This window comes from Rhinopithecus bieti, unplaced genomic scaffold, assembly GCF_001698545.2.
Source record: "Rhinopithecus bieti isolate Rb0 unplaced genomic scaffold, ASM169854v2 scaffold_13014, whole genome shotgun sequence".
Taxonomy (NCBI): domain Eukaryota; kingdom Metazoa; phylum Chordata; class Mammalia; order Primates; family Cercopithecidae; genus Rhinopithecus; species Rhinopithecus bieti.
The window spans coordinates 200,220-210,611 of record NW_016807364.1 but is presented as its reverse complement, the minus strand read 5'-3'; the positions used below and the strand labels follow the sequence as shown (position 1 = coordinate 210,611).

Sequence of the window (10,392 nt, the reverse complement as noted above, 5' to 3'; positions counted from 1 at the left end):
CCCCCGCCTCAGCCTCCCAAAGTGCTGGGATTACAGGCTTGAGCCACCGCGCCCGGCCGGCAAAAGTTTTCTTTTTATCTTCTCTTTCTTCTTCTGTTTTACATTGTATCCGTTTTTTGTTTGTTTGTTTGTTTTGTTTTGTTTTTGAGACGGAGTCTTGCTCTGTTGCCCAGGCTAGAGTGCAGTGGCATGATCTTGGCTCACTGCAATCTCCGCCTCCCTGTTTCAAGCAATTCTCTCCTGCCTCAGCCTCCTGAGTAGCTGGGATTACAGGCGTGCACCACCATGCCCAGCTAATTTTTTTTTTTTTTTTTTTTTTTTTTTAAGTAGAGATGAGGTTTCACCATGTTGGTCAGGCTGGTCTTGAATTCCTGACCTTATAATCTGCCTGCCTCAGCCTCCCAAAGTGCTGGGATTACAGATGTAATCCAGCCTGGGTGACAGAGACTCCATCATAAATAAATAAATAAATAAATAAATAAATAAATAACACAGCCAGGCCATGGCTCACGCCTGTAATCCCAACATTTTGGGAGGCCAAGGCAGGCGGATCACAAGGTCAAAAGATCAAGACTCTCCTGACCAACATGGTGAAACCCCATCCCTACTAAAAATACAAAAATTAGCTGGGTGTGGTGGCATGCACCTGTAGTCCCAGCTACTCAGGAGGCTGAAGCAGGAGAATCACTTGAACCCAGGAGGCGGAGGTTGCAATGAGCTGAGGTTGCATGAATGCACTCCAGCCTGGAGACACAGCGAGACTCCATCATAAAAAAAAAAAAAAAAAAAAAAAAAAAAGAAAGAAAAAACAAAAACAAAAAAAGATAAACATAAACTCAAGCATATCAATAACTATATTAAATGTAAATGGTCTAAGCATACCAATTAAAAGACAGAGATTGTCAAAACAGATTTTTTAAACATGACCAAACAAACTATACTCAGCATATAAGAAACTCACTTTAAATGTAATTATACAGGTAAATTGAAAGTAAAAAGAAATAAGACAAAAGCATGTAAATACTAATCAAAAGAGGGCTGGAGTGGGATTATTAATAGTAATCCTACTTTTTTTGGCATTTAGCACACTGAAATAGAATTATTTGTACTGAACTGTGTCTATCTGAAGGGTCTGGAAAAAGGTTTTTTTTAATCTTTTCTTTCTTCTTCTATTATATCCTTTTATTTCTCAGTATCCCCTCACACAACCCCATGCCTGTTGGTTGATGGTTGACATTTCAAAAAATATTTGTTGAAAGAATGAACTTTACTAACAACATAGTCTATATATGGCATGGAGAAGGTCTAAGTCACCATTATTATTTATTCTAAATTAGGGTGAATTTTACAAACTGTCCGGTGGATCAAGGCTCTTTAAAATAGTATGGAAAGATTCCATTGTATTTCCTGGAGAAGGAGCGCAAGCATGTGGAATGATTCTGTCACTTTGGACCATTCTGTTTCAATGTGCTAAATGCCAACTAAAAATAGAAAAAGTAGACTTCAGAGCAAAGAAAATTACCAGAGATAAGGAGAGACATTATATAATAATGTAATAAAAGGGCCAATTCACCTAGAAAACGTAATAATAATTCTGTTATGAAAACATCATAATCCTAAATTCTGTTATTATGCACTTAATAACAGAGCTTCAAAATAAATGAACCAAAAACTGACAGAACTAACAGGAAAAATAGGCAAATTCACAATTGTAGTTGGAGGCGTCAACATTCCTCTCAATAACTGAGCAAACAAGTAGACAGAAAATGAGCAAAGACCGAGAAGGCACAAATAACATCATGAATCAATTGGACACATTTGACATTTATAGAGCACTCTACCCAACAGCCACAGAATACACATTGTTTTGAAATGCATATGAAATGGTCTTCTGACCTGTATCTTCGATCACAAAGCAAACATTAACAAATTTAGAATAATTAAAATCATACAAAGTATGTTCTCTAGTCAAAATGGAATTTTAACTAGAAATCGATAGTATAGAATAACTGAAAAATCACCAAACATTTTAAAGTTAAGCAACACACTTCTAAATAATCCATGAGTCAAAGAAGGAATGTCAAGGGACATTAGAAAACAGTTTGAAATGAACAAAAATGAAAATATAACAAAACAAAATGTGTGGGATGCAACTAAAGCTATGCTTTAAAAAATGTATAGCATTAAATAATTACATTAGAAAAAGAAGAAAGGGGGCCGGGCGCGGTGGCTCAAGCCTGTAATCCCAGCACTTTGGGAGGCCGAGACGGGCGGATCACAAGGTCAGGAGATTGAGACCATCCTGGCTAACACGGTGAAACCCCGTCTCTACTAAAAAATACAAAAAACTAGCCGGGCGTGGTGGCGGGCGCCTGTAGTCCCAGCTACTTGGAGGCTGAGGCAGGAGAATGGCGTAAACCCAGGAGGCAGAGCTTGCAGTGAGCTGAGATCCGGCCACTGCACTCCAGCCTGGGCGACACAGCGAGACTCCGTCTCAAAAAAAAAAAAAGAAAAGAAAAAGAAGAAAGGCTGGGCATGGTGGCTCATGCCTGTAATCCTAGCACTTTGGGAGGCCAAGGTGGGTGGATCACTTGCGGTCAAGAGTTTGAGACCAGCCTGGCCAACAGGGCAAAACCCCGTTTCTACTAAAAATACAAAAACTAGCTGGGCATGGTGGCACACACCACCCAGCTACCTCAGAGGCTGAGGCAGGAGAATTGCCTGAACCTGGGAGGTGGAGGTTGCAGTGAGCCGAGATTGCACCACTGCACTCCAACCTGGGCAAAAGAGCAAGACTCAGTCTCAAAAAAAAAAAAAAACAAAAAAGAATCAAATTATTCCACCTAAAGACACCAGGCAAAGAAGAGTAAAATAGACCCAATGCAAGAAGAATAGAGAAAATAACAAAAATAACAACAGATCAATACAATTTAAATCAGAAGAACAGAGAAAATCAATTAATTCAAAAGCTGTTCAAAAAAAATCAGTAAAAATGATAAGCCTCTAGCAAGACTGACAAAGAAAAACACAGAGGAAACACAAATTACTAATATCAAGAATAAAAGAGGGACACCACAGATGCTGCAAACATTAAAAGGATAATAAAGGAATGTAATGAATGACTCAATACACATAAATTCCACAACTTAGATGAAATAGAATAATTCCTCAAACCAAAAATAATGAAGTTCATCTAAGATGAAACAGACACTCTGAATAGTCCTATATTTATTAAAGAAATTGAATCAGCAGTTGAAAAGCTTTTTATAGAAGAAGTCTCCAGGTCTGTATGGATTCACTGGTAAATTCCACCTAACATTTAAGGAAAAAAACAAGGCCAATTGCAGAGACTCATGCCTGTAATACCAACACTGGGAGGCAGAGGCAAGAAGATCGCTTGAGCCCCGGGGTTCAAGACCAGCCTAGGCAACAAAGCAAGAGATCTCAAATCTACAAGAAATTTAAAAATTACCTGGGCACGGTGGCATACATCTGTGGGCCTAGGTCTTCAGGAGGCTAAGGTGGGAGGATCACTAGCCCAGGAGGTGGAGGGCTCCATTTTGCCACTGCACTCTAGCCTGGGTGACAGCATGAGACTCTGTCTAAAAAGTAAATAAAGAAAATAAAATTTAAAAAAATACAAATTCTACATAATCTTTGTCAGAAACTAGAAGAGGAGGAATACTTCTCAACCTACTTTATGATTTTGCTAACAAAATCATACAAAGACAGTAAGAAAATTATAGACCAGTATTGTAATCAACATAGATGCAAAAAATCCTCAATAAAATGTTAGTAAATCAAATCCAGGAATATATAAAAAGAATAATACATGACCAAACAGTTTGTCCCAGTAATACAAGGCTGACTTAATAGTCTACAATTTTAAAAATGCAATCCACCATATTAATAGTCTAGCTCTTTCCCTCAGAGCAGGCTGCGGCGGCGGCGGCGGCAGCAGCCTATGCAGCAATGGCCAAGATCAAGGCTAGAGACCTTCACGGGAAGGAGGAGCTGCTGAAACAGTTGGACCACCTGAAGGTGGAGCTGTCCCAGCTGAGCGTCGCCAAGGTGACAGACGGTGCGGCCTCCAAGCTCTCTAAGACCTGAATTGTCCGCAAATTGGACGTGTTCTCACGTTTATTAACCAGACTCAGAAAGAAAACTTCAGGAAATTCTACACGGGCAAGAAGTATAAGCCTCTGGACCTGTGGCCTAAGAAGACACACGCCATGTGCCGCTGGTTCAACAAGCACAAGTAGAACCAGAAGACCAAGAAGCACCAACGGAAGGAGAGGCTGTACCTGCTGCAGAAGTACCCAGTCAAGGCCTGAGTGGCCCATTGTCAATAAAGCACAGCTGGCTGAGAAAAACAAAAAAGTCTAAAGAAGAAAAAACATAGGAACATAATAATTGATGCAGAAGAAGCACTTGGCAAAATTCAACATTATATTTATGGTAAAACCCTCAGCAAACTGGAAAAGAAGGGAACTTTCTCAAACTGATAAAGGGCATCTTCAAAAAACCTACAGGTAATAATATATTACATATTACTTGTATGTGACTATACAAGTGACATGATATCACTCAATAGTGAAAGACTGAATGTTTTTCCTCTAAGACTAGAAACAAGGCAATAATGTGTACTTCTACCACATCTATTCCAAGTCACATTGAACTCCCAGCCAGTGCAATATCATGAGAAAAAGGAATAAAAGTCATATAGATTGGGGGGAAAGATATAAAAAGAGTCCCTATTCTCAGATTATGTGATTGTGTAGAAAATCTCAAGGAATTTGTATTGAAAAACAAATTTCAAGACATAATTTAATTTGGCAAGGTTACAAAGTTAATAGACAAAAAGCAATAATATTTCTATACACTAGTAATAAACATTTGGAAATGAATAATTTAAATAACGTTTGTAATAGTTTTTAAAATGAAATACATATACATGTATACATGATATAAATGATATTTAATGGCATAAATCTAACAAAATAAGTACAGTATCTGTATCCTATGTACAATATAACGTTGATGACAGAAATCAAAGAAAACTTAGATAGGCCGGTCGTGGTGGCTCAAGCCTGTAATCCCAGCACTTTGGGAGGCCGAGACGGGCGGATCACGAGGTCAGGAGATCAAGACCATCCCGGCTAACACGGTGAAACCCCGTCTCTACTAAAAAATACAAAAAACTAGCCAGGCGAGGTGGCGGGTGCCTGTAGTCCCAGCTACTCGGGAGGCTGAGGCAGGAGAATGGCGTAAACCCAGGAGGCGGAGCTTGCAGTGAGCTGAGATAAAAAAAAAAAAAAGAAAACCTAGATAAATGAAGACATATGCCTTTCCAACCAATTAGAAGATTCAATATGGGCCAGGCACAGTGGCTCACGCCTGTAATCCCAGCACTTTGGGAGGCCAAGGCAGGCAGATCACGAGGTCAGGGGTTTGAGACCAGCCTGGCCAACATGGTGAAACCCCATCTCTACTAAAAATGCAAAAAAAATTAGCCAGGTGTGGTGGCACCTGCCTGTAGTCCCAGCTACTCTGGAGGCTGAGGCAGGAGAATGGCTTGAACCCGGGAGGCAGAGGTTGCAGTGAGCCTAGATTGCACCATTGCACTCCAACCTGGGCGAGAGAGCAAGACTCTGTCTCAAAAAAAAAAAGAAAGAAAGAAAGAAAAAAAGATTCATTATAATAAAGATGTTATTTTTTCCAAAGATAGTTATAGATTTAATGCATTTCTGGGCAGGCACAGTGGCTCATGCTTGTAATCCCAGCACTTTGGGAGACCAAGGCAGGCAGATCGCCTGAGGTCAATCAGGAGTTCAAGACCAGCCTGGCCAACATGGCAAAACTCCATCCCTACTAAAATTACAAAAATTGGCCAAGCACAGTGGCTCACGCCTGTAATCCCAACACTTTGGGAGGCCAAGGTGGGCAGATCACCTGAGGTCGGGAGTTCGAGACCAGCCTGACCAACATGGAGAAACCCCGTCTCTACTAAAGCTGGGCATGGTGGCGCATGCCTGTAATCCCAGCTACTAGGATGGCTGAGGCAGGAGAATCGCTTGAAACCGGGAGGCAGAGGTTGCAGTGAGCTGAGATCATGCCATTGCACTCCAGCCCGGGCAACAAGAGCAAAATCCCATCCCAGTAATAATAATAATAATACAAAAATTAGCGGGGCATGGTAGCATGTGCCTGTAATCCCAGTTACTTGGGAGGCTGAGGCAGGAGAATTGCTTGAACCCAGGAGGCGGAGGTTGCAGTGAGCTGAGATCATGCCACTGCACTCCAGCCTAGGCAACAGAGACAGACTCTGTCTCAAAAATAATAATAATATTAATAAAATAAATAAATAAAATAAAATTTAATGCATTTCCAATCAAAATGCCAGAAATACTTTTAAAATAATAAACAAGCTGATTCTGGTATTTATTTTTATTTTTATTTATGTATTTATTTATTTTTTGAGACAGAGTCTCACTCTGTCACCCAGGCTGGAGTGCAGTGGCCGGATCTCAGCTCACTGCAAGCTCCGCCTCCCGGGTTTACGCCATTCTCCTGCCTCAGCCTCCCTAGTAGCTGCGACCACCTCACCCGGCTAGTTTTTTGTATTTTTTAGTAGAGACGGGGTTTCATCGTGTCAGGTTTCGAACTCCTGACCTCAGCTGATCCGCCCACCTCGGCCTCCCAAAGTGATGGGATTACAGGCATGAGCCACTGTTCCTGGTCCTGTGATTTTTGTTTTTGTTTTTTTTTAACTGAACAACTCACCTCACCATCTTGGCGCCAGCCACTGTGCTTTGCATAGCCTTGATATTTCCAAGATTCAAAATGTTTCAAACAGGATTTTAGTGACACAATTTGCAATTCTCACTCCAAATAGATTTTATGTATAGATCGCCTGCAGGGGAGGTAATCCCTGCTGATACAGTCTGCACTTCAAAGCTTCCTGCCTTATCTTTAGGTAAGGGAATTGTTAGAAGGATGTGTGTTAGTAATTACTCAGTCTTTGGGGTAGGCAGGAAGTTTGTAGTATTGCTATCAGCTTTACATTCCTATTCAGGAGCTAGGTAAGTATTCTTCCTCAAGGAAGACCCTGAAGTTTAGGAAGCTAATTTTCACACACAGCCAGTACATGGTGAAAGGGGATTTGAACTCTGGTTTGCCTGGTTTCAAAGTCTAAACCTTTTCCCCTACATCAGGTTGCCTCTTTTATTACTGAGTGAGCCACCACACTTCCTATGAAAATGGCTCTTCATTCTGAGCTGTTTTTTTAAAAAATGTTCCTACTGTTCTCCTAGCTGAGTTCAAATTATTCTATAGTGCAATAGCATAAACGAGTGTTTCACATGCTATGGAATTCTCAATGAACTGGGATCATCGGTGAGTGTTGTATTTAATGGGGATTGAAAATCATATAGGATAATTGTTCATTTGATCAGCTTCTTTGAAGAGACAGTAAGAGAAATAATTGCACAGAGACGAAGCATAAAGAATGTTGCTTGACATGAATACTAGAATTCTAAAGCTAGATTTCTAATTATATGTTAGATCAAAATAGTTGATATAAGAAAATATTTCCAGGCCGGGCGCGGTGGCTCACGCCTGTAATCCTAGCACTTTGGGAGGCTGAGGCAGGCGGATCACCTGAGGTCAGGAGTTCAAGACCAGTCTGGCCAACATGGTGAAACCCTGTCTCTACTGAAAGTACAAAAATTAGCTGGGTGTGGTGGTGGTCGCCTGTAATCCTAGTTCCTCAGAAGGCTGAGGCAGGAGAATAGCTTGAACCCAGGAGGCAGAGGTTGCAGTGAGCCGAGATCTCGCCACTGCACTCCAGCCTGGGTGACAAGAGCGAGACTCCATCTCAAAAAAAAAAAAAAAGAAAAGAAAAGATTTCCAAAATTATAACCAAAATCATTAGTAGTGTATGATTAAAACACAATTCCTTTTAATAGAGCTTTTTCATGGCCACACCAACTGCAGAAAATTAAGTCAAGTTACATCAACTCTTTGTATATTGATGAGTGCTTATAACATACTAGAGGCTGGGGTGTGGTGGCTCACGCCTGTAATCCCAGCACTTTGGGAGGCCGAGGCAGACAGATCACCTGAGGTCAGGAGTTCGAAACCAGCCTGGCCAAAATGGTGAAACCCTGTCTCTACTAAAAATACAAAAAATTAGCTGGGTGTGGTGGTGCATGCCTGTAATCCCACCTACTCGGGAAACTGAGATGGGAGAATCGCTTGAACCCGGGAGGTGGAGGTTGCAGTGAGCCAAGATCGTGCCACTGCACTCCAGCCTGGGGGACAGAGTGAGACTCCGTCTCAAAAAAAAAAAACACAGAAAACCCAAGCTGTTGCATGGGCCAGTGCCCAGGGCGCTCAGGGAAGAGGCCAGGGCAGTTTTCTGGGAATGAGAGCCCTTCTCCTACCTTTTTTTTAAGGATTCTCAGATCATTTGCAGGTTGGGGATTTGGGTCATGGGATCACTTCTAATTCAGGTCTGTTTCTCACCATCTCCCAGGGGTATTTCTGGCCTGGAAAGACACCTCTTCCTACCCTGCTCCCTCCACATATTCACGAGTTTTCAAATGTTTCAATGTTTTCAAATGTTTTACATGACAACCTCCTCCCCAGACAAAAGCTTGCTGAAATAATATTTACACTTACTTATACACTCTGATGGTTTCTCCTCTATTCCATTTAATTCCATGTCTTTACAAAGCATGCTGGTTGTAACCAGCTGGATTTCTTACTCCTTAGAGGGTGTCGGCCCATTGTTTGCAAAGCCCTAGCCTTAAATGAGTTATCCTCTGTTATACAAGAGCTTTAGAAGACTCCTGACAATAGAGAGCAGCCCTGGATTCACTCTCCCTGCCCATGCTGGCCCCATCCTGCCCCATACCATGTGTCTAGACTGTACCTGGACCACAAACTGGCCTGACTTTGAGTAGACAGTTGAGAGCTTTCTACAGTTTTGGGAGTCTCAGAAGGTTCCAGACTGAACTTGCAGCTCCCCATTCAGAGTATAGCTGATTTGGATCATAAATCTGTGAACATGGAACTGGAAGGGACTTTCCTTTTTTTTTTTGAGACAGAGTCTCACTCTGTAACCCAGGCTGGAGTGCAGTGGCACGATCTTGGCTCACCACAACCTCCACCTCCTGGGTTCAAGCGATCCTCCTACTTCAGTCCCCCAGTAGCTGGGACTACAGGTGGGTGCCATCATGCCCGGCTAAGTTTTGTATTTTTAGTAGAGACGGGGTTTCGCCATGTTGGCCAGGCGGGTCTGAAACTCCTGAGCTCAGGTGATCCACCCACCTCGGCCTCCCAAAGTGCTGGGATTACAGGCGTGGGCTACTGCACCTGGCCAGGAGGAGACCTTCTTGAGGCCCACATTTTTATAGAGGAGGAAACTGAGGCCAGGGATTTCTTGCAGTCAGCATAATGAATTTGAGATTTATCCAAGTCGTGTGTATCAGTGGTTCATTTCTTTTGATTGCTGAGTAGTATTCCACTGATGAATGTACCATAGTTTGTTTCTCCATTTACCTATTGAAGCACACTTGGGTTTTTTCTAGTTTTTGATGATTATGAAAAGGGCTGCTATAAACATGTACAGATTTTTATGTGAACTTAAGTTTTCTTTTCTTTTTTTTTTTTTTGAGACGGAGTCTCGCTCTGTCGCCCAGGCTGGAGTGCAGTGGCCGGATCTCAGCTCACTGCAAGCTCCGCCTCCCAGGTTCACGCCATTCTCCTGCCTCAGCCTCCCGAGTGGCTGGGACTACAGGCGCCCGCCACCTCACCCGGCTAGTTTTTTGTATTTTTTAGTAGAGACGGGGTTTCACCGTGTTCACCAGGATGATCTCGATCTCCTGACCTCGTGATCCGCCCGTCTCGGCCTCCCAAAGTGCTGGGATTACAGGCTTGAGCCACCGCGCCCGGCCTTAAGTTTTCATCTCTAGTAAATACTTATGTGTTAGATTGCAGGGCCTATGGTTAGTGTATATTTAGCTTTATTAGAAATTGCCAAACTATTTCCAGAATTGCTATATAATTTTGAATTCCTCCCAGCAATGTATGAAAGTTCCAGTTGATCCACATCCTCACAGCATTTGATATTATCAGTTAAAAATAATTTTAAAAATATTTTAGCCATTCTAGTAGGTATATAGTGGTATCTCATTATGGTTTTAATCTATGTATCACTAATGGCTAATGATGTTAAAAACCTTTTCCTGCATTTATTTGCCACTAGTATATCCTTTTTGGTGATGTATCTGTTCGAGTCCTTTAAAAAAATACATTTTAGGCCGGGCGCGGTGGCTCACGCCTGTAATCTCAGCACTTTGGGAGGCTGAGGCGGGTGGATCACGAGGT

At 42.0% G+C, this 10,392-nt stretch overlaps 1 long non-coding RNA gene and 1 pseudogene across 1 annotated transcript in view; both read left to right on the top strand.

Annotated features, from left to right (window-relative positions):
* The window catches only part of LOC108535436 (uncharacterized), a 31,354-nt gene that overhangs the window by 13,921 nt on the left and 7,041 nt on the right, over positions 1-10,392 (top strand). The gene's annotated exons all lie outside the window — the stretch shown is intronic.
* Positions 3,973-4,334, top strand: LOC108535435 (60S ribosomal protein L35 pseudogene; annotated as a pseudogene).